Consider the following 21498-nt stretch of genomic DNA (forward strand, 5'->3'; position numbering starts at 1 on the left):
ATTTTATCAGTGGATTGAACGGAACCAGTTACACGGTAGGCAAGTATATCCTGAAAATCAGGTCACGTCTCAACGTCAATAAAATTAAGCGCAGGGACTGACAATCTAATTGCCAAATTAAGTTCATTTTCAATTTGTTTTTGAATCTTGGAAAGCACGTAATTATATATTTTTTTTCAAATCTGATTCACCACATATTTTTCAATCGTTTGATGCTTTTCAAAACATTAAGAACGGGAAGTTAATAATCCCACCCTATTGCTCTTTTCGCATTTGTCTTTTGAGATTTTTTTCTTCAAATTATTTTTTTCTTATCTCTCTCTTATGTCCTGACCGGCTTTACAGGCTGGTTTACAGGCTGGAAAACGTATCACGGGATTTGGTCCCCACGCATTTTTAAAGGACGGGATTTATGGAATTGGGGTATTTGATTCGAAATTCACGCCCATTTGAAAACACATGGGCGACCAAATCCCGTGACATGTTTTCCGAACTGAAAACCAGCCTTTAGGCAGGGTACTTTGACTATTTTGTTGTTTTTTTTTTCAATTATTCGTAATTGGAAACGTTTAAGAGTGGATTAAAATAATATCGGCGGCATTTTGGAGAGTGAAATATTTGTTGTTCAGTATTTTTTCACTAACTTATTAATAATAATAGAAGGTTATGGTGGTAAATTATTCACTCTAAAAATTTTCTCAAACTTCTTACTCAGAAAATGAAAATTAAGTCCATTAATATTAAAATTTCCACAGCTCTTGAATTTTGTGACAAGGTTTTTTGACATGTCCCGTTTTGCAAGTGCGTATGTCCCGTTTTTTCATCGAAATTATCTGGTCAGCCTATAAAAAATCAACATTCTCAGAATATCTAAGGTACTCCAAACCATTCTTGAATTCAAATCTTGGAGATCTACAAGACCAACAGAGTAATTTAAAAGGTTCCCGAGCTTGTGTGTTAGTTGGAGAAGTCCCATGTGACATCATTACATCAGTATATAAGAAATTCAACATTCCCAGAATAGCTACGGTACTCCAACCCATTCATGAGTTCAGATATTGGAGGTCTACAACACCAACAGAGTGATTCATAGGGTCCTGAGCATGTGTGATAGTTGGAGCAACCCCATGGGACATCATTACACCAGTATACACAAATCACAACATTTTCAGAGTTCCTGCGGTACTCCAAATCATTCTTGAGTTCAGATATTGGAGGTCTACAGGACCAACAGAGTGATTCATAGGTTTCCAAGCTTGTGTGTTAGTTGGTGAAGCCCCATGGGACATCATTACACCAGTATATACAAAACACAATTTTCCCAGAATATTTACGGTACTCCAAACCAGTCTTGAATTCAGTTCTTGGGGGTCTATAAGACCAACATATTGATTCAACTAGCTTATGTTTAAGTTGCAGAAACCCCATGAGACATCATTACACCAGCATATGAAAATTATGATATTCCCAGAATATCTACGGTAATCCAAAGCATTATGAGGTTCAAGTATTGGAGGTCTACAAGATCAACAGAGTAATCCATAGGTTCTTGAGCTTGTATGTTAGTTTGAGCCCTATGGGACATCATTACACTGGTATATACAAATCATAAGATTTCCATAATATCATTTCCATAATACCATACATGAGCTATTCCAACTCATAAAAATAGTTGAGACATCGAAGATTTTCATGTTGATCGTTTTGAATATTAGGATCTGTACTCAAGGACAGTTTGGAATTTCGTAGATATTGCACAAATTCTGTGGTGCGTCTGTAATGATGTATTGAAGTCCCATGGATCTATTCCAACTCATAAAACTAGTAGGGACATCGAAGACCTTCATGTTAATCGATTTTAATATTAAGATCTGTACTTAATGATAGTTTGGAGAGTCGTAGATGACGAGCGAAGTATGTAGTATGTCTGTAATTGTGTTACAAGGTACCTTGGAGCTATTCCAACTCATGAAAATAGTGGGGACATCAAAGATCTTCTTGTTGATCCATTTGAATATTAGGATCTGAGCTCAAAGACAGTATGGAATGTCGTAGAAATTCAACGAATTCTGTTATGTGTCTAAAATGGTGTTACGAGGTATCTTGAAGCTATTCCAACTCATAAAAATAGTTGAGACATCGAAGATCTTCGTGTTCATCGATTTGAATATTAGGATCTGTACTCAAGAACAGTTTGTAGTGTCGTGGATATTTAACGAATTCTGTGGTGTGTCTGTAATGGTGTTACGAAGTACATTGGAGCTATTCCAACTCATAAAACTAATGAGGACATCGATGATCTTCATGTTGATCGATCTGAATAATGAGATCTGTACTCAAGGATAGTTTGGAGAGTCGTAGATGTCGAGCGAAGTATGTAGTATGTCTGTAATTGTATTACGAGGTACCTTGGAGCTATTCCAACTCATAAAAATAGTTGAGACATCGAAGATCTTGTTGATAGTTTTGAATATCGTTTTGAATATTAAGATCTGTACTCGAGGACAGTTCGGAGTGTTATAGATATTGAACAAATTCTGTTATGCGTTTGTAATTCTGTTAGGGATAGAATACTTCACACACTGATATCGGAATGTGTATCGGAGATGATGCTCTTTTTGCAGTCGTAATGCCAAGCCTGCATCGTTCAACTCGATGAGCACACAGTTTCTCAAGTTGTGCAGTTGAATGTTTCTAACATCTGCCATGTTGAGCTTCAGATCAACCTCGATAACTCCCTTCACTTGTTCTAGTGTGGGTCATTTCGGAAGAACACCGAAATCGACGACTAGAGTGTTTTGCCTACTTGAAGACATTTTGCGATGAATGCAAACTTGTTTCGCGACAGGATCCACAAAAAATGCTATTATCCGTAAGAACGTAGCGAGCTATCCGAAAACACGACTATCGCGCACGACAAGTAGTTGCCAACTGGTCTGTAATGGTGTAATGAAGTCCCGTGGTGCTATTCCAACTCATAAAAATAGTTGAAATACCGCAGATCTCCATGTTGATCGATTTGAACATTGAGATCTGTACTCAAGGATAGTTTGGAGTGTCGTAGATATGAATCGAATTCTATGGTGTGTCTATAATGGTGTTACGAGGTTTCTTGGAGCTATTCCAACTCATAAAATTAATGAGGACATCGTAGATCTTCATGTTCATCGATTTTATTATTAAGATTTGTACTCAAGGATAGTTTGAAGTATCGTAGATGTCGAACGAATTCTGTAGTTTGTCTGTAATGGTGTAATGAAGTCCCGTGGTGCTATTCCAACTCATAAAAATATTTGAGACACCGGAGATCTCCATGTTGATCGATTTGAAGATTAAGATCTGTACTCAAGGATAGTTTGGAGTGTCGTAGATGTCGAACGAAATTGGTAGTTTGTCTGTAATGGTGTGACGAAGTCCTGTGGAGCTATTCTAACTCATAAAAATAATTGAGACATCGAAGATCTTCATGTTGATCGATTTGAATATTAAGATCTGAATTCAAGGATGGTTTGGAGTATCGTAGATATTGTTAAAAATCTGTTATACCACTGGGCAGGCGCAGGATTCCATCGTTGAGCGTTCCAATTATAATTATTCAACAAGAATATGGTAAAGTATGGTGTTAATTCCTAAGAACATCAAAATTACAACTCAAGGATAGTTTGGATGCTCTAGATCATCGTATGGCCCGTAACCTGACCTGTACAATATTTTTCCTGGATGGACCAGTTAATTTTGAACATTTTTGCTGAAGAAAGCAAGGCTCTATCTCATAAAACTGATTTTTGACAGCTGACCCATCCATATTGAATCGGTTTAAACACGGTGGTGAGACACTGGCTAGAGCGATGCACTGGGTGATTACCAAGGTTTGGCAGATGAGATTCTGCCGCAGGAGTGGATGGAAGGTGTCGTGTGTGCCATATTAAAAAAGGGCAATAAGCTGGATTGTAGCAATTACCGAGCAATCACATTGCTGAACGCCGCCTACAAGGTACTCTCCCAAATTTTATGACGCCGACTAACACCAATTGCAAGAGAGTTCGTGGAACAGTACCAGGCGGGATTTATGGGTGAACGCTCTACCGCAGACCGGGTGATCGCCGTACGTCAGGTATTGCAGAAATGCCGCGAACACACATCATCTATTCATCGACATCAAAGCCGCATATGATACAAGCGATCGGGACCAGCTATGGCAGCTAATGCACGAAAACGGACTTCCGGATAAACTGATACGGTTGATCAAGGCGACGATGGAACGGGTGATATGCGTAGTTCGAGTTTCTGGGGCATTCTCGAGCCCTTCGAAACTCGGCCCGTAACGCTGGGTAGACACCTTTACGTGGTGTGTTACGGGGTAAGATCTACCACGGTTACATTGCCTATTACATTGCTACAGGCAAATCCTGACCCAAAGAATACCTTCCTCATTATCCAACTCCGTGGTATTTATGAGGGTTTCGCTACGTCGGTGGCCTCTCGTACGTAAGTACCACATCAACACTTCCTTCTTGTCCCTAATTACGGTGAAGATGGTCGTGGCCAGGAGTAGTAATCCTCATGCTTTTGTTATTTTTGTTTAAGACTGGAATCAAGGATCACTCCCCTTCTTGATTTCTGATAGCATTCTAGATATGAATCTCAATAGTAAAACATGAGTATCACTAGTGTCCAATCTACGAATTACACCGTAACAATGCTAGCAATGCTAATGCTAATGCATTCTCGAGTCCCATCGAAACTCGCAGAGGGTTACGGCAAGGTGATGGTCTTTCGTGTCTGCTATTCAACATCGCTTTGGAGGGAGTATTACGAAGAGCAGAGATTGACACGAGTGGTACGATTTTCACGAAGTCCGTCCAGTTATTTGGTTTGGCCGACGACATAGATATCATGGCACGTAACTTTGAGAGGATGGAGGAATCCTACATCAGACTGGAAAGCGAAGCTAAACGGATTGGGCTAGTCATCAACACGTCAAAGACGAAGTACATGATAGGAAGAGGCTCAAGAGAGGTTAATGTAAGCCACCCACCACGAGTTTCTATCGGTGGTGACGAAATCGAGGTGGTTGAAGAATTCGTGTACTTGGCTGGGATTTGGATTGGATTTGGATTGGATTTGGATTGGATTTGGATTGGATTTGGATTGGATTTGGATTGGATTTGGATTGGATTTGGATTGGATTTGGATTGGATTTGGATTGGATTTGGATTGCCTATGGAGGCATCGAAATCGACCATTTTCAAAATATCACATGCTATGGCAATATGGGTATCAAACTTCAGCATTTTACATTACAGAAAAAATACATGATAATTAATATGCGTTAAACATTTAGGATGAGTGAAAAATTGAGAAAATGTAAATCGTGTAAAAACAGAATCCAGTGTATTACAAACTATGGCAATAAGGGTATCAAACTTCAGCATTTTGACATTTGGATTTGATTCTAGAGAGATTGGCCGCCCTGGGACCAGTTCCGAGGCCCTTAGGGGAAGCCTCCGCACTGGTTCAAAAGCCCCCAAAACGTGCGTTTTTTAGTTTTCGACCTAAAAACTACATTTTAAAGCACATTCAAAGTTAATTGCCTATATGCCGGGTATTAAGCCACCCGGTGTGGAAATTAACTACTATGTCTGAAACTTGATTATGCATATGTACAACATATGATAGATTTAGTTCGGAAAAGGTATTGGAGGGTAACCGCCCCTTCGGTGGGGTTTGATCCCACGACCCCAGTTCGCCTGACATGTGCTTTGGGGCCGTCCAGAAACCACGTGGTCATATATGGGGGGAGGGGGGGGTTTGGAAAATGACCACGATATGCCACATGGGGGGAGGGGGGGTGTTGCTCTCGAACCACGTGGTTTTTTTTACACGAAAAACTTTTGGGGAATAACAACAGCGGTTTAAAAAATACAAAGCATTAAAATTTGATGATTTATTCATTAAACGCAAAGCGTGTTGATGCCCACGTAGCGTCTTTTCAACTCAGCGTTAAAAAGACGTAGGTGTGCATCGGAAAAAAACCGGTAACGAAGCGTCGGTCGCAACGCCGATGCATATCTGCATTATTTGACCATCTTAGCCTTTGATCCTATTTCCATAAAAAAATTAACGAAAAAACAAGTTGCGATTCAGTCTTAATTTCCACAAAAAAAAAATTAAAAAGGAAAAAATGGAAAAATATTGTAAAAAAATTTCGCCGCACCACGCCACCGCCGCAGATGGTTTTTGACATCACGCCGCCGACACTTTTGCATCAGCGGACTGCAACTACAATTTTGAAAATTGTTCATGTTTTTACAAAATGTAGGCAATGAACTGTGTATAACAAGTTTTCAACAGTTCCTGATGATATTCAATTTTTCAATAGTTTAGCGCCTTTATTTAATTGTTTCTAATGAATGTGCAAAATCTTAAACAGTTTGTCGATCGATTGATAAAAAAATCATCAAAATCGGCTGAGTTATTAGTTAGTCTTAAATTTGATTCTGCTGAATGACCCCCCCCCCTCTTATATTTTTCCGTAAGGCGTATTCTACGTCAAAAAATTTCCATTGGAAATTTAGAAGAATTTCCTTTGTAGATTCAATAATGTTGCCCAGGATTTTGAAAATAAATTTTAGAGATTCTGTAAACAAAGGTCAGCTGGATTTTTTTTCTAATTTATACTGGGAATTCTTCGGAATTCGATGTTTATTGGAATTTTCATCGTGGTCATCAAAATTTCTACAGAACATTTTTCGGAACTCTTCCACAGAATTTCGGAAAAAAAGTCGTTGAAATTCTAAAGATTTTTCCGTTGAGACTCCGAAGAATTTCTTGTCAATATTCTGAAGGGTTTCCCTTGCAACTCCAGAATAATTATTCTTGAAAATTCAGAAGATCTTGGAATTTAAAATTAATCCAACAACAAATGTAGGCAATAATTTAGGCTTAAGAAGCCTAGTTTTTATGATATTGAACAATTAGGATAATTGATCGAAAAATTTAATAATGCACCTAAATGTTCTAAATGCACAAAATTCTAGTAGTGCGTATGAAAAAGGTTATGACATAGAGAGCTTACATAACCTTGCATAAAAAATCAACATAAAATTCTAATTAATAATAATGCTTTCTAAATTCATAAAAGGGTCTTAGAACTAAGGATATGCCTGCGATATAGAAAAAAAATCAGTGTTCCAGAAAAAAAACACTCCAATCCCTAAAACAATCTAGGTTAAAAAATAGTGTTATAATAACGATTGAAATTGAATTCCAAAACAAATCTCAACCCTTTCAGGACGGATGGGTCATATATGCCCAGCGTTTTAGATTGTCTATAAAATCACAAAAGAGAGCTAGGCCACCATTTTCTTCAGCAAAATTGTTCATCTAAATATTGGCTTTACAGAAAAAATATGGGAGCTCAAATTTGACTGACCCTGAAAACTCAGATATCCGAGACCGATTTCGATTCTAAGAGCATGCAAATGAAGTTGAAATGTTTGAATCGTAAACCACATTGTTTCATCATTCTGAATACTCAGATAAGATGGGTCATCCTGAACGTTAAGCCAGTGATTAATATTCAGGAATACGAGATGCTCAAGGTACTCCAAAACGTTCTCAAGTTCAGCCCACGATATCCAGATCAATCAAGACATTTGCAATGTCTTCATCATCGGTATATACAAAATTCGATGCAATAAGCATATGATCCTAATTTCCATTAACATGAGATCCAAGAGACAAGGTACCCAAAATTATCTAGTCAACATCAAGTTGCACAATGACAATTAGGTTTGTTCGCAAACTTTTTTTATAGGGCCTTAGAAGCAATGGGTTCACGGACTTGAATGATTAAGTAGTTCAAATTACGACTTCCAGGACGTTTTGTATAAGCTTAAAAGTCTGTAGTAGCTTGTATAAATAATAATTGAAGTCATATCAACCCAATGGACCTACTGGGATATTATATCATACATCATTCATATGTTGGTTTATTGGATAAATCGAATGATCCGAACTCCAAAATAATAATTGGTCTATAATACATTCATTCCTCTATGAGTCGCTTATGAAAGAACCATTGACTAAAGCATATTTGATATGTGGAATAGAAGTTCCTGGGAAAATTATTCGAAAGAACCATCAGAGTAACTGAGAAAATATGTTTATTATGACATCATTGGCTTCCACGAGTCGATATTAAAATAAAATTTCAATGGAGAATTAGAAATTTTGAGAGATGAGCCAGCTGTGGATTGAAAATCTATTTAATAAAGAAAAAATAAATAGAAATTTTACATAATGAAATAAATTTACAATAAAGAAATCAGGGCATGAGTATTAAATAAATATAGAATTTCTATGCAAAACAGTAAACAGTTGAAAATTTTCCACAAAACATTAATAAATTAACACTTGTAAAAGCAAAAATTATTATAAAATATTTTATTTTAAATTATAAATAATTATAAAATGAGAATTTTCTATATAGAAATCAAAATGTTCCACGAAAAAAATAACAAAATTTTCATGAATAAATCAATATTAGCAATAAACAATTACAAATGTTTCCAGAAAAAAAATCATTTCCACAAAAAATATTTTTTTCCACAAAATATCTTCTTCTATATAACACAAATGAGTTGAGATTTTCTTCCTGACGATTTAACTCGCGATCGGGTTGACCGATATGTAAGATTTTTCCCTAATTGATTCGTTTTGAGGATCCGCAAGGTTTGTATATACAAAAAGTTGGCGAATTTAACGGGGAAATGTAAAAAGTCAATAGAATACAATTTTGGGTCAGCTGTTGAGGAAAACAAAACAAACGCACGGAAATTGATCTAGAGTGCTGCAAATAGTTCATTGTGACATTTGCAACACCTGGACAATGCTAGGTTTCTTTCACATCAATAAAGAGCAATGAAAAAATAAGAAAATTTACATTGAGAAAATACTAATAAGCAATCAAATTGATAACATTTTCCATGAACTTCAAACGCTTTTAAAGAAGAGGTAATCTATGGAAAAATGCTCAATTTATATAATACTAGTTGACCCGGCAGACATTGTCCTGCATAGTAGGCGAGAATGTGCGTTCCGAACTGCCCATGCAAAGTTCGCATAGGATTCACAATTTTAGTTTTTTACGATTTGCTCAACTTTACTCGTAGTTTTCACATTAGAAAATATCATATAAACCCGTCGGAAACTATAACGAATGTTTCTGCTGAAGAAATGAAAAAAATCTATCCAGCCGTTTTCGAGTTATGCGGATACGAACACAGACCATTTCATTTTTATATATAAGATTTTATATTCTTTAATAGAAAATTTCCTTTTTTTTAATGCTCTTTATTGATTTTTTCGTGAAAAGGTTTTAATTTTTGGTAAAAAAAATGTTTATTTTGTGTTAATTTTGTAATTATTTATTGCTAATACTGATTTATTTATGGAATGTTTGTATTTTTTTCCGTGAAACATTTCGATTTCCTTAAGGAAAATTCTTCTTTCATAATTGCAATTTTTGGTTTTAAAGTGTTAATTTATTTTTGTTTTGTGGAAAATTCTTAATTGTTTATGAAAATTTTGCATTATTTGTAGAAAATTTAATATTTTTTTATTGTTCATACCATGATATTTCTTTATTGGAAAATTCCTAATTGTTATGGAAAATTTTTATAAATTTTTAAGCAGGGTTTCTTCTTCCGACGATATCGTATCTTAAAACATCGACTCATGGAAGGTCTATTGTAGCTTGTGAAAGTAATAAATGAAATCGCATCGGCTCAATGGATCTGCTTGGATGCTTAGCGATGTACGGATACATCTTTCAGAACTTGGTTGATCGGGTCGTTTCAAAACTCCGTAATATCATGTCTCATGATTACATAGATATTTGTGGACATATTCTCAGCTTTGGACATTTTGTTTCTTGGCATGATTTTTGATACTTTCAAGGATATGTACTTCAGAGCAGCTTGGCCTATGACACCTGAAAAAAATACAACTTTTCAGTTCTTACTACAGTATACTGATCCGATAAATGTATAGCCGGACTATCGAGGTTTCTCTCGTTAATCCGACTGTCAAATCCATACAAATGAATTAAAACAAAATCACAGCACAAATTAGAAAACTGACAGCATAACGTGTTTAAATGGGTGTTGATACTTTTTAATCCGGAAAATTCTGAATTAGCGAGATCCGGACTAACGAGTCGCCGGATTAGCGAGGTCCGGATCAGCGAGGGGATACTGTATACTAGTTTTAACAAGATCGAGTGGAAAACCCTAAATATGTACGTTAAATCCATGTAAAAAAAATCGTCCTGAAAGGGTTAAATACCAAAATATAACAATAAATTCTAGAATACCAAAAGGAACCCAAAGATATTAAAGACTGTAGATATAAAATGAAAACTAGCATTTAATGCCAAAAAATAAAAAAAAATATAGGGATAATTTGGAAAGTTTCTAAGCCATTACAATTTTTTCTAGAAATTTTTATAACATATTCGCGAGTCCACATTTTTGTATCCTGATGCATCGAAGGTGTGCAAGTTCTAGATATCCTAATACCTGATACAGATTACAACATGATAACATTATCAAAATGTTAGAATTCATGAAAATTTATAATTTTCATGCTGGGTTTAGTTTGATTTTGAATCAGTTGAAATTCCTGTTTTTGTCCATCTTCAAAATTGATCGGGTTAACCATATGTTTTAGTTATATAAAATTTTTTTAATTTTTTTTTTGTTTTTGAAAAAACCACGTGGTCATAGGGGGGAGGAGGGGGGGGGCTGCCAAATGACCACGATAAGCCACATGGGGGGAGGGGGGGTTGAAAATCTTCAAAAATATGACCACGTGGTTTCTGGACGGCCCCTTTCCCTACTAAGCTACGAAGGACCTCCGTCGTCCACAGGGGCGGTTACCCTCCAATACCTTTTCCGAACTAAATCTATCACATGTTGTACATATGCATAATCAAGTTTCAGACATAGTAATTAATTTCCACACCGGGTGGCTTAATACCTTTTGTACATTTTAAAGTCATGGTGTCTTCAGAAAAGTTGAACGATATTTCTTAGGCTTTCTTTTGATAACAAAACATCTATGTGGATGTCCTATGCAATGTTATAGAGAATGTGAGTTAGAACATCTTTTCTAAGACTCTATATTTAAGTAACGGTTTGATAACTTGTAAGAGCACGTTTTGTATGAATGACCCTTAAAAATAATATTTTAAGCATAACTTTTCTAAAAATGATTTTAGCAGTATGGTTTATTCTAGAAAGCTGTTCAAAATGACAAAAACATGTTTGTCTAGAAGACTACTTTGATTTATCGATTTTTTTTCCTTAACTCAGGCCAATACGGGCTAATGATTATTGAAAAATGTTATTATGATTGTCTTCATTAACGAGAATTTCGGCCTATTCCAAATAGTAGCAGCGTGGTAGATCAATGAACTGCTTTCACCACAGGCATGAATAATCAGAAAAAATCAGAAGGGTTATATACAAGATACGACCGCCCGACGTAAACTACGTAAAACAGATCATAAGATAATTATTTTAGTTAGAGCCTAGAGTGATTGAAATTTTGACTTTTGCGCTCCCTTATGCTTGTACGATAACATTTGCTGTTTTGGTGTACCACCTAAATATTCAACTGGATTGATTATAATATAACTGAGTACAAGTAGTTTTAAGTTTGTATGGAAATTACTATAGAAATTGCCCCGTATGTGAGAGATCGTTTCGTGAGGCGGATCATTAACTATTTTGGGGGAGATCTCCCAGCGCCGGACACCTCCCAAAACCGGACACTTCCTAAAACGACACTACTTGCAGAGGTCCCTCCTTCATCTTATTAAGTACAAAAGGAAGCTATTGAAAAGGCTTCTAACGGCAAGGAATATCAGATCTTCATGTGATAAATTTTGTACAAAATTTGAAGTTGAATAAAAATTCTTAACACCTTACACTTACTTTAATTCAATTGTTTCTTCTTGCTAAGAAAGCCACAGAAATTAGCAGAAACAAAAATTGAAGATGACATTGAAAAAGGTGGGAATTTGGATTGGGATGTAAAAAATGCTGAAGAATCAAATAAGCTCGTTGCTCAAAGCTAAAAAATATCACTAATATTTAGTTAGTATCATTGTTTACCAATTCATGAACTGAACAGGTAATACATACATAGATAGTAACACACTACGTAAAAGTAGTTTAAAGAGCAGACCATTGAGAAACGGGACACTTTTAATTGTTTGTATTTTTTAAACCTTTCGTTCAATCGAAAACTTTCTAATTTTTTTCTAATATTATTTTATTCCATATAAATAACTGAATTATATCACACGTCGTTTTTTTAGAAGAAAGACTCGCCCTTTTCTGTTGATGCCGCTTTGGCTAGTAGATTCCATCAAATCTTCATTTGGCTAATGTTACCGATAACTGCTCCTTTATTTTTAGTTTCTGCTTAATTATCGCCTAAAATTTCTCTATTGGATGGAACAGAGGACAATTTGATGCATTCAGATTTTTTGGGAGGAACTGGACTCCACTATTGTTATACTACTTCCTTGCTACAATGGCAGCTGGCTAAATCTAGCCAAAACATAAATGGGCCATCATGGGACTTTATTTTACAATTGAATCAAATTCTAAAGGTGGTGGTCTTATTGATTTGTTCGTCACTGTATGTGACTACAACTAGTAATGACCATGTTCCACCAGTCCGTAGAAAACTATATTGTTACGCTATATTGTTACGGATACTTTAAATATATTTTCGAAAAAGGTCCAAAGAAAGGCTTCATTATTCACAATTTTATAATAATTTATGACACCAATTTCACAAACCAATATAAAACAAAAGCATATCTTACAAAGTGCACACTGTCATTTCTATTCATACCTGTCCCACCGTTCAAAAGACTCATAACTCAGCATGATGGAACCATTGTTTAGTAATTTAAACACCTTACGTCCATCAACTCACTCGAAGCCTGACCAACACCAGATGTATTATGTATCATATCCTCACACTTCACGATCCTACTCCCACTTCTCAGGACATACGTAAATCGAATGAGAAATGCATAGAATTCAATTCGTTTATGCGTGTGTACCGCAAGGTAAATATATGCGATACACATCCTGCCCATATGCGCTATGATGCAGACTGCAGGCAATAAAATATTCATCTCCGTACGTCTTGTCTGAGCTAATTTGCAGCACCCTTTGCAGCACGAATGACTTCTAACTCGGCGTATTCTCCCGGCAAAGCATGAGTATAACTGGAATGCCAAAGGGATGGGTTGAAATCTTCCGTCTGTGGTTGCTGCCCTACGTATGCAGTTGAGCGACATTAATAATCGATAGTATGTAGAAGTAGATACTCCAGACGCAACACGGCTATAAGCATCGGACAAAACGGTTCACTTGACTGCATCTTCAAATGCATATCGTGTACGCAAAAGGATGGAATTCGTTTGCCAATAAATGGGAAGGCATATATTCCCCATACCATGCTCGACAGTGGCACACGAAGAAAGGACTCAGATAGCATTGAAACATGAAAAGTATTTTACTGTAGTAAAATTAATACAAGCTTATTTAAATTTAACAATAATTTCTAGATCATTAGTCTGCTATGAATCTGTTTGATTTCTTCTAACCAACCTTTAGCGTCATTAATGCGTATGACTCTTTTATTTCCTAACGGTAAGATGCGTAGCCATTAGGGTGGTTCAAAAAATCAATTTTGCTCCACAGTGCTTATCTGATTCTTTATCATGTTCTGAGTGGCCCCTGAAAATTTGAGCTCATTTGGATGAAAACTGATTTAGCACAAGCCGTTTCAAGTTTGCATGCAAATTAGTATGGGGAAATTTATTTTTTCATTGTGCTGTTAATGACGCTTCCCCATTAGGCGCAGGTTAAAAGAAAACCTACATAGCTAAAAGGAACACTCAACACCTTTCACCCAGTGAAAACCGCATCTTAATTAATCTTTCCAATAATTAGTAATCGAATTTAATCTATACCGTGGTTTTCTGGAGCTAATTGCATAACTCCTCAACAGGCAACATTGTTGCTCGTGGCGCGAAAGATTGCACATACAAATTCAGGCTACTATGTTGCCCTGCACATTTCAGTGATGCCCTCAAAGAAGTTTAACGATCATGACTAAAGATTCGCATTCTATCTTAAAATCGATTACTAATTATTGGGGCAATTAATCAACATGCGGTTTCCGTTGGGCGAAAGCTGTTGAGTATTCCATCTAGCTATGTAGGTTTTCTTTTAACCTGCGCTCAATGGGGAACCGTCATTAACAGTATAATGAGGAAATAAATTTCCCCATACTAATTTGCATGCAAACTTGAAACGGCTTGTGCTAAATCAGTTTTAATCCAAATGAGCTCAAATTTTCAGGGGACACTCAGAACATGATAAAGAATCAGATAAGCACTGTGGAGCAAAATCGATTTTTTGAACCACCCTAGTAGCCATACAGTACCGGCGGATATTAAATTGTTTTACAATTCTGTATAAGAGCTCAACATTTTTGTATAAGAACTGGGCATATGCGAAATTACAAGAACCTATAATCTGAAAAGAATTGCTTGGGTATATGCGAGACATATCGCACAATTACAGCAACTAATTCAGCAGGATTTAGAAATTATTTCTCAGTGGGTTTTAGCTAATTTTACGAGAATTAATATCATAAGTTTACTGTTCACCACAAGCGGATAGTGAGAGCGAGAAATTCTCGTTATACTTGTCCAACATTGACAAAAGTGCTACGGAAAATGATGTGAGATTGATGATATCACGTAGGCTAGGTACTCCACTATCTTCTTGTAAAAATGTAATTAAGCTAATTCCAAAATGGAAAGATGTCGAATCAGTGGACTATTTATCATTTAAGATTGTGTTGAATTTGAACCTGAAAGCAGCAGCACTAAATGCTTCTACTTGGCCTAAAGGTATTAAATTTCGGGAGTTTAAAAGCCTTTTGAATGAAACTTGGAAACCTTAAGTTTGAAATGAGCGTATATTTAATTCGTAATGCAGTGATTCTTTTTTGTTCATCGTTTTATGTATTATTTTCTGATTGTGAAATGTCTTGTTTTATCACCAATTGTAGTTTATGGTTATGTGATTATTTGATTATGAATTTCGTTTGAATGTTGTACTCTGTTTATTACTGTCGGAATAGATTTAAGTAGTTCAATAAGATCAACAAAATGATCAGTTGAATGTTATAAACACAAATAAATAAACAAATAAATAAATAAATAAAATAAAAAGGAAACAAAATCGACCACGTTCTAGTTGACGATGGTTGACATCACGAACGTCCGCACTCCCAGCAGTGAGAATGCAGAATCCGATAACTAGGGTATCTGTTCCCATTTCCATCTTAGCCCCCATATCCATCTCATTCGGTACTCATCAAGTTTCAATTAAACATACTAGTCTACATAAGCACTTATCGCATCAAAAAACTAGCGAGGCGCATTCTCACGGGTTTAAATTATGTCTTTTCCAACAAACTCATGCGAGAATCACATTTAAATGCGTAATTTTCAATAAACAGTCAAGCATCTTCTATTTAGGATGAAAATCTTACCTTCATTAAAAGTTATTCATCCCGCTAGCACATTTGTACTAGTTAAAATCACTTTGAAGCGCTGGACTTTTTCACCTTTTTACAAAATGATCACAACATTGTTTACAACAAACGATCGCGCACCAGATAGTTTATAGTTTAAAATCACTATTTCACTTATTTGAAACTTAAAAATTGCCCCAGAATGCTGAAAAACTATGAGATGAAATTTTTTATCAATCAAATCTACTTTGTACGTATGTACATCTCATTATGCTATCATTCTAGCAGCACAGAGGTGCCAGTTTTCAAGACAATGGTACCGTTTTGAGAAAATGTTTTTACCTTGATACGCTGTGTATACCGATGATGTCATGTAAAATTTAGGTTTGGATATTTTCTTCAAATACTAGAAGTACATAATCATCATCCATTTAACAAAATTTTACCCAAAATATATGCGTTAAATTTCAAAGTAAATTGAGAGCATAGTTTATTTTTCAACTTCGGCATCACGGCCAACATGCTTGTGCGGTACCGCGATGCGCATGCGCAGACTGGCAATGTGCGCATGCTTGTTGGAGATAGGCAAAAGTGTGAATTACTTTACGCTTTTTCTTGTTGTCGGTCTTTCCTTTGGAATAAGAAAAACAAATCAATTAATAATGTCATGTACTATGCAAGTAAATCGTTCAAGTGTGAGTTATCCGATAGGTCTATATGAGTCTATGCAAGAGCTACAGTAGTGTGGAGTAAATTTTGGGCGATTAAAAATAAGACGGATATCGGTTCACTTGTCGCGATTCTCTTGAGATGGAAATTTTACCGTGAGATGGATATATGTTCAATTCGCTGGTATTTAGGAACGATTATTAGTTTAATTAGAAAAGGGAATTGCATAATTTTCTAATTGCAGATAAATAATCGATTGTAAGCAAGCATGGTTTTGATATTTATTTGAACAACGAATTTGAGTTTATTTCGTTGTTGTCGATTATAACATGTTTGCTTGCTTATTGAGATGGATATAGGGACATATACCCTACCTCGTTACATTATGCCTTCGTTCGACGGTGTACAACACGCATCGAAGTCAAATGCTGCTTATAAATGTTGGGCGGCTAGATTACACACAGTAGCTGGGCGCTGCTTCTCTTGAAGATGACTGGAGCGATATTCGATCCGCCGTTAGTAGTACCGACACTACTGCAGAAGAAACGATGTCTCCGGATCCGATAAAGGACTGGCATGATGGCGAATGTGAGCAATTAGTGGAGAAAAAAATTTAAAGATTGCAACACCGCACGAGTAAACGAGGCACGATATAAACGAACGTGAAACAGTCAAAACTCGATTTTCACGTTGGACAACGTCTTACTCGAAGGTACTGAGTGTCAAATCAGAATCTAAAATTGGGGAGCGTCGATTTCGTGATGTATGATTTTGAACGTTAATAGAGCTTTATTCTTTCTGTGTGATTTATACACTGAAGTTTTTTTTTACGCGGTTTTTTTTTGCGCGGTTTTTTTTTACGCGGATATTTTTACGCGGTACCGACGTAAAAAAAACCGCGTTATTTAAAAAAAAACGACGTAAAATAAAAACGGCGCTATTTAAAAAAAACGACGTAAAAAAAAACCTATTGGGGGACTTAGAAAATTTAATATGTTGGTGCCTACTGGGACTTAGAACATTTTTTTATGTCGGTGCCTACTGGGGACTTAGAAAATTTTAAATTGGGACTTATAATGAACGGGACTTCTTCCTATTTGTTTGCTAGGTGTTGTTTGTAGGTCATAGTATGCTAGTATGGATCGTGGTATGGTACATGGTTTTTGTGATATGAAACCAGGAATGTGTTCCGATCTACAGTCAAACCTCCATGAGTCGATATTGAAGGGACCATCGACTCATGGAAATATCGAGATGTGGAATATAAAATCCTTGGAGAACTGTTTGAAGGGACCATCATAGTAATCCAGAAAATATTTTTTAATATGTAATAATTTGCTTCCATGAGTCGATATCGAGTCATAGAACATCGACTCATGGAGGTTTGACTGTATGCTCAAACTCATCCAAGAATCTCCTGAAATAAGGCCTTGAGATCTATGAAATAAGGCCCTGAGATCTATAAAGATCTGTCCTCTTGTTTCAAATATGGTACATGCTCTGTGTGACTCATAGAATTGATTGTGTTCAAAGCCTAAGTTATTGGTCATCCAAAAAAATCCCAAAGCAAGGCCTTTAGATCTACACGCGTAACCAAAGATCCGTCCGCCTGTTTCAAATATGGTACATGCTCTGGGTTACTCACAGAATAGATTGTGTTCAAAGCCTAAGTTATTGGTCATCCGAAAAATTCCTGAAGCAAGGCCTTTAGATCTGCACGCGTAACCAAAGATCTGTCCGCCTATTTCAAATATGGTACATGCTCTGTGTGACTCATAGAATTGATTGTGTTCAAAGCCTAAGTTATTGGTCATCCAAAAAAATCCCGAAGTAAGGCCTTTAGATCTACACGCGTAACCAAAGATCTGTCCGCCTGTTTCAAATATGGTACATGCTCTGCGTAACTCATAGAATAGATTGTGTCAAAACCTAAGTTATTGGTCATCCAAAAAAGTACCGAAGCAAGGCCTTTAGATCTGTAACGAATGCTTTCCTTCCAACAATCAGCAACTTATGCGCCACTCTCGTAAGTTGAGAGGTTGCTGTTGCAATTCGATTGCTCGGCAAGAGACTCTTTTTCACGGCGGGTTGTAAAGGTTCAAACACCCGAATCCAAATTAGCGTACCCACAATAGAGACGGAAGCTGTTGAGTCCCTATCAAAAAAAAACTATAATGAGAGGATATTCCTTATCTAGCATCAGAGTGATCAAAAAGATTTTATCAACCCGCACACCCTAGGAAGAAACGTCAACATAGGCTGGGGAACCTCTGTACATAATGAACTTTTTGTTGCGGTAACATTCTCACTTATATTCATAGTTTTGGTTCCTGTCTTATGAGTGACGTCACTATTCTAAATGGTACAAAATTGTCTTACGTCTAATCTAACCTTTTTGTTCTGGCTATATTCAAGTAGGCTTGGCAGGTAATCCACACGTATCAGGAGCATTCAGAGTCGACCGCATACGCTAGTTTCCCCGGTTTTCCTAACCGCCAACGTCCACGGCTCAGCTTATCCCAGATACCCAGTGGGAGGGTCGGTGACGTAATCGCAAAGCTTATTGCCAACCTCGAACGGTTTCTCATCGGATACAACTCGGTGACGTAATAGGGTAAACGAAGTCGGATCACAGTTGTGTGTCGTCACTAGATGGGTTCATCCACCTGCCGTCGGGTGGCGCTTCAGTCCCTGCGATGTCTTGACTTATTGTACTGGGCGGTACTGAACGAAACTACACTACAGCGACCGTCTGAGGGCTTCGTCAAGTCCGTGGGACTACCGTACCAAAACGTAGTTTTGAGCGGTCTTCGTTTCGTCCAGTTTCACGTGTAGTTTTCAATACGGACGAATGCCGCCCCGAACTCGCACCCACGTTGCAAGGTGGGCTTTTAACCTGACAACGTGTTCAAATTTATCGTCATGATACTGCTTTTAATTAAATAGATGCCAAAGCCTTACCTGAACCGAAAACGTGCTTACACACACTTTCAACCCCGTTCCTTTAATCAAAGGGTCGTCACAAAACTCAGCCCTGTTTAATAGTTAAGTTTTATTTTAGAACACATAGTCACAAATCTAGGTTATCACTTACTTTGCGCATTTTGTTTGCACTAGCACAGAACTGAGTGTAACTTTATCTATAATGTTCTAACTAACTTTACTTTTTGTAAGTATTTTCCTCTTTCCTTGTGGTAACTAGACGTGTGCTTCTGTTAACGATATCTACCAAAGTAAATCAAAAACCCCAAAGCAGACCACGCGTTCCTTGTTCTTTTGGATCGCATCAAACAATACATACTGTATTGGAGGCTGCTAAATATGAATTTCATCTCATTTTTTTGTATTATCTGTTTGAGGCTGTCCTTTTCTAACATTCATATTAAGCGACCTTGACCGTATCATCGGTATCTTTTTTTTTGCCTATCTTTTCCCCAACATTTCGTAATCTCCGTTGTGGACAAGTTTAAATGAGATCTCTGAGTGGAACCCAATTATAAATATTACACGTGCAATGCAATCACTCTTCCACGGACAGATGGCGCTTTCGGTATTTGATTGTTGGCAAGCTTTCAACCGTTTGTGCAGAAACATGACATACACGCATAGAAAAAACAAATTAGGTTACATTCTCGTCGTTGCGTAATTTATAAAAATTTAAAAATTATTTAAAAATTTCAAAATTTTTATGTTTAAATTTGTTTGGTGTTTGCTTCCTTTTATCGATCTATGTATTATTATTATTATTATTATTTTAATATTGCTATGGTTATTTGAACTGAAATTGACAACTATTCCATTTACCATTCTGTTCTGTGTCGACCTATCATGTACAATAAAATGAGTTATATTTATGAATTAATTGGTTTTAGGATCGTAATTTCTGAATCCTGTCACTGCACTATTTTTTTTTTTTTTTTTTTTTTTTTGACGCCCATTACTCCGAAAATATCCGGAAATTTTTTTTTTTTTTTCTACCGACCTATCCGACCAAATAACTCCAAAATTGTTTGGAAAATCCTTTTTTTTTCGAACCGCTTTACCTCAGATATATCTGAGAATTAGCAGCAGTGAACAGTGCTTTCGAAATTGTATCAGTGAATTGATATCGGCTTAAAAAGAAATTAAAATATTTATTCGACGTAAATATTTTTTTTTACCCTCAATACCATCTACTGAAATATAAACGAACGCTTCCTTTACCTCAAGCACTTCGAAACGTTTGTTTTGAAGTACGTTTTCAGTGACGGATACTTAACGAAGCTTTATGAATGGCTTGTGAACATCGCACTGTCATTCATCTGTCATTGGATATCCGCTAACCACATAAATGGACAGGAATGTAAAAAATCAACGGTATTTGGAAAGTATTACTAAAATTGTTGAAAATTTATATCTTGTTGGGCATGGATATGGTTGGAAATAACTATTGTACTATTAACTAAGGTAAAGTATCAAAGGAAGGTGTGTTTACTATGGAAACAACGAATTTAAAAGGAAAATGCAAGGCTATGGCGGTCGGTGAATGCACATGCAAAACAGGATTCCGGTACACTAGGAGGTCGTATTAGGTTTTCTTTTTTTTTGTTTGGACACTCAACTAGCTCCGTCTAATATGACTCAATGAGTATTTTGTTTGATCTAAATCATTGGTCTGAGCTTCTACAAGACTCATTCATAGCTTTTTGTTTAGTCTCATATTGAGATCATATCGTTCAAGATGTATGAAATCTTCGTTTTTTTTTTCTTCAGCGATTTGAGGTAATCACGAAATGAAACCGGTACTAAACGCAGTTTTCGCTTTTAATCATGCCTTTTTTAAAAAGGAACCATGGAATGTTCCGGAGATCCTACGGCCTTGAAGGTCCTCCAAAATATAGGTATTGGTGCCGATCTTCTCGTGGATTCGGGCTTTCGAGTATTTATTTCCAAATTTTCCTACAAAGTTTTGAGCTTTGTCGGATAAGTGCATGTCTCTTTTGTAAATTATATCTCCCTTTTCAAAAGTATGTCGAACGTTCGCTCGTAAGTTATATGGGCGAGAATACCTCTCATAGGCTTTATGCAAGTTTTCTCTAATCATTTCAAAAAGTCTTTTTGTGTCATCGCTGACTTTAGGTGTACCTTGGTGCTCGGGGTTCAGATGACGAAGGTGGTCATATTCCTCCCCGTTGCTGACCATGTTAC

General features: G+C 36.5%; 1 protein-coding gene and 1 long non-coding RNA gene across 4 annotated transcripts in view; both read right to left on the reverse strand.

The window, feature by feature from the left end:
- The window catches only part of LOC134208630 (G-box-binding factor), a 62490-nt gene that overhangs the window by 15666 nt on the left and 25326 nt on the right, over nt 1-21498 (reverse strand). The gene's annotated exons all lie outside the window — the stretch shown is intronic.
- On the reverse strand, nt 18796-19700 carry LOC134208608 (uncharacterized). Its single transcript, XR_009978682.1, has 3 exons — nt 19406-19700; nt 19273-19345; nt 18796-19207 (listed from the first exon to the last, which is right to left on the reverse strand). It is a non-coding gene; the product is annotated as an uncharacterized LOC134208608 (long non-coding RNA).

This window comes from Armigeres subalbatus, chromosome 1, assembly GCF_024139115.2.
Source record: "Armigeres subalbatus isolate Guangzhou_Male chromosome 1, GZ_Asu_2, whole genome shotgun sequence".
NCBI lineage: Eukaryota > Metazoa > Arthropoda > Insecta > Diptera > Culicidae > Armigeres > Armigeres subalbatus.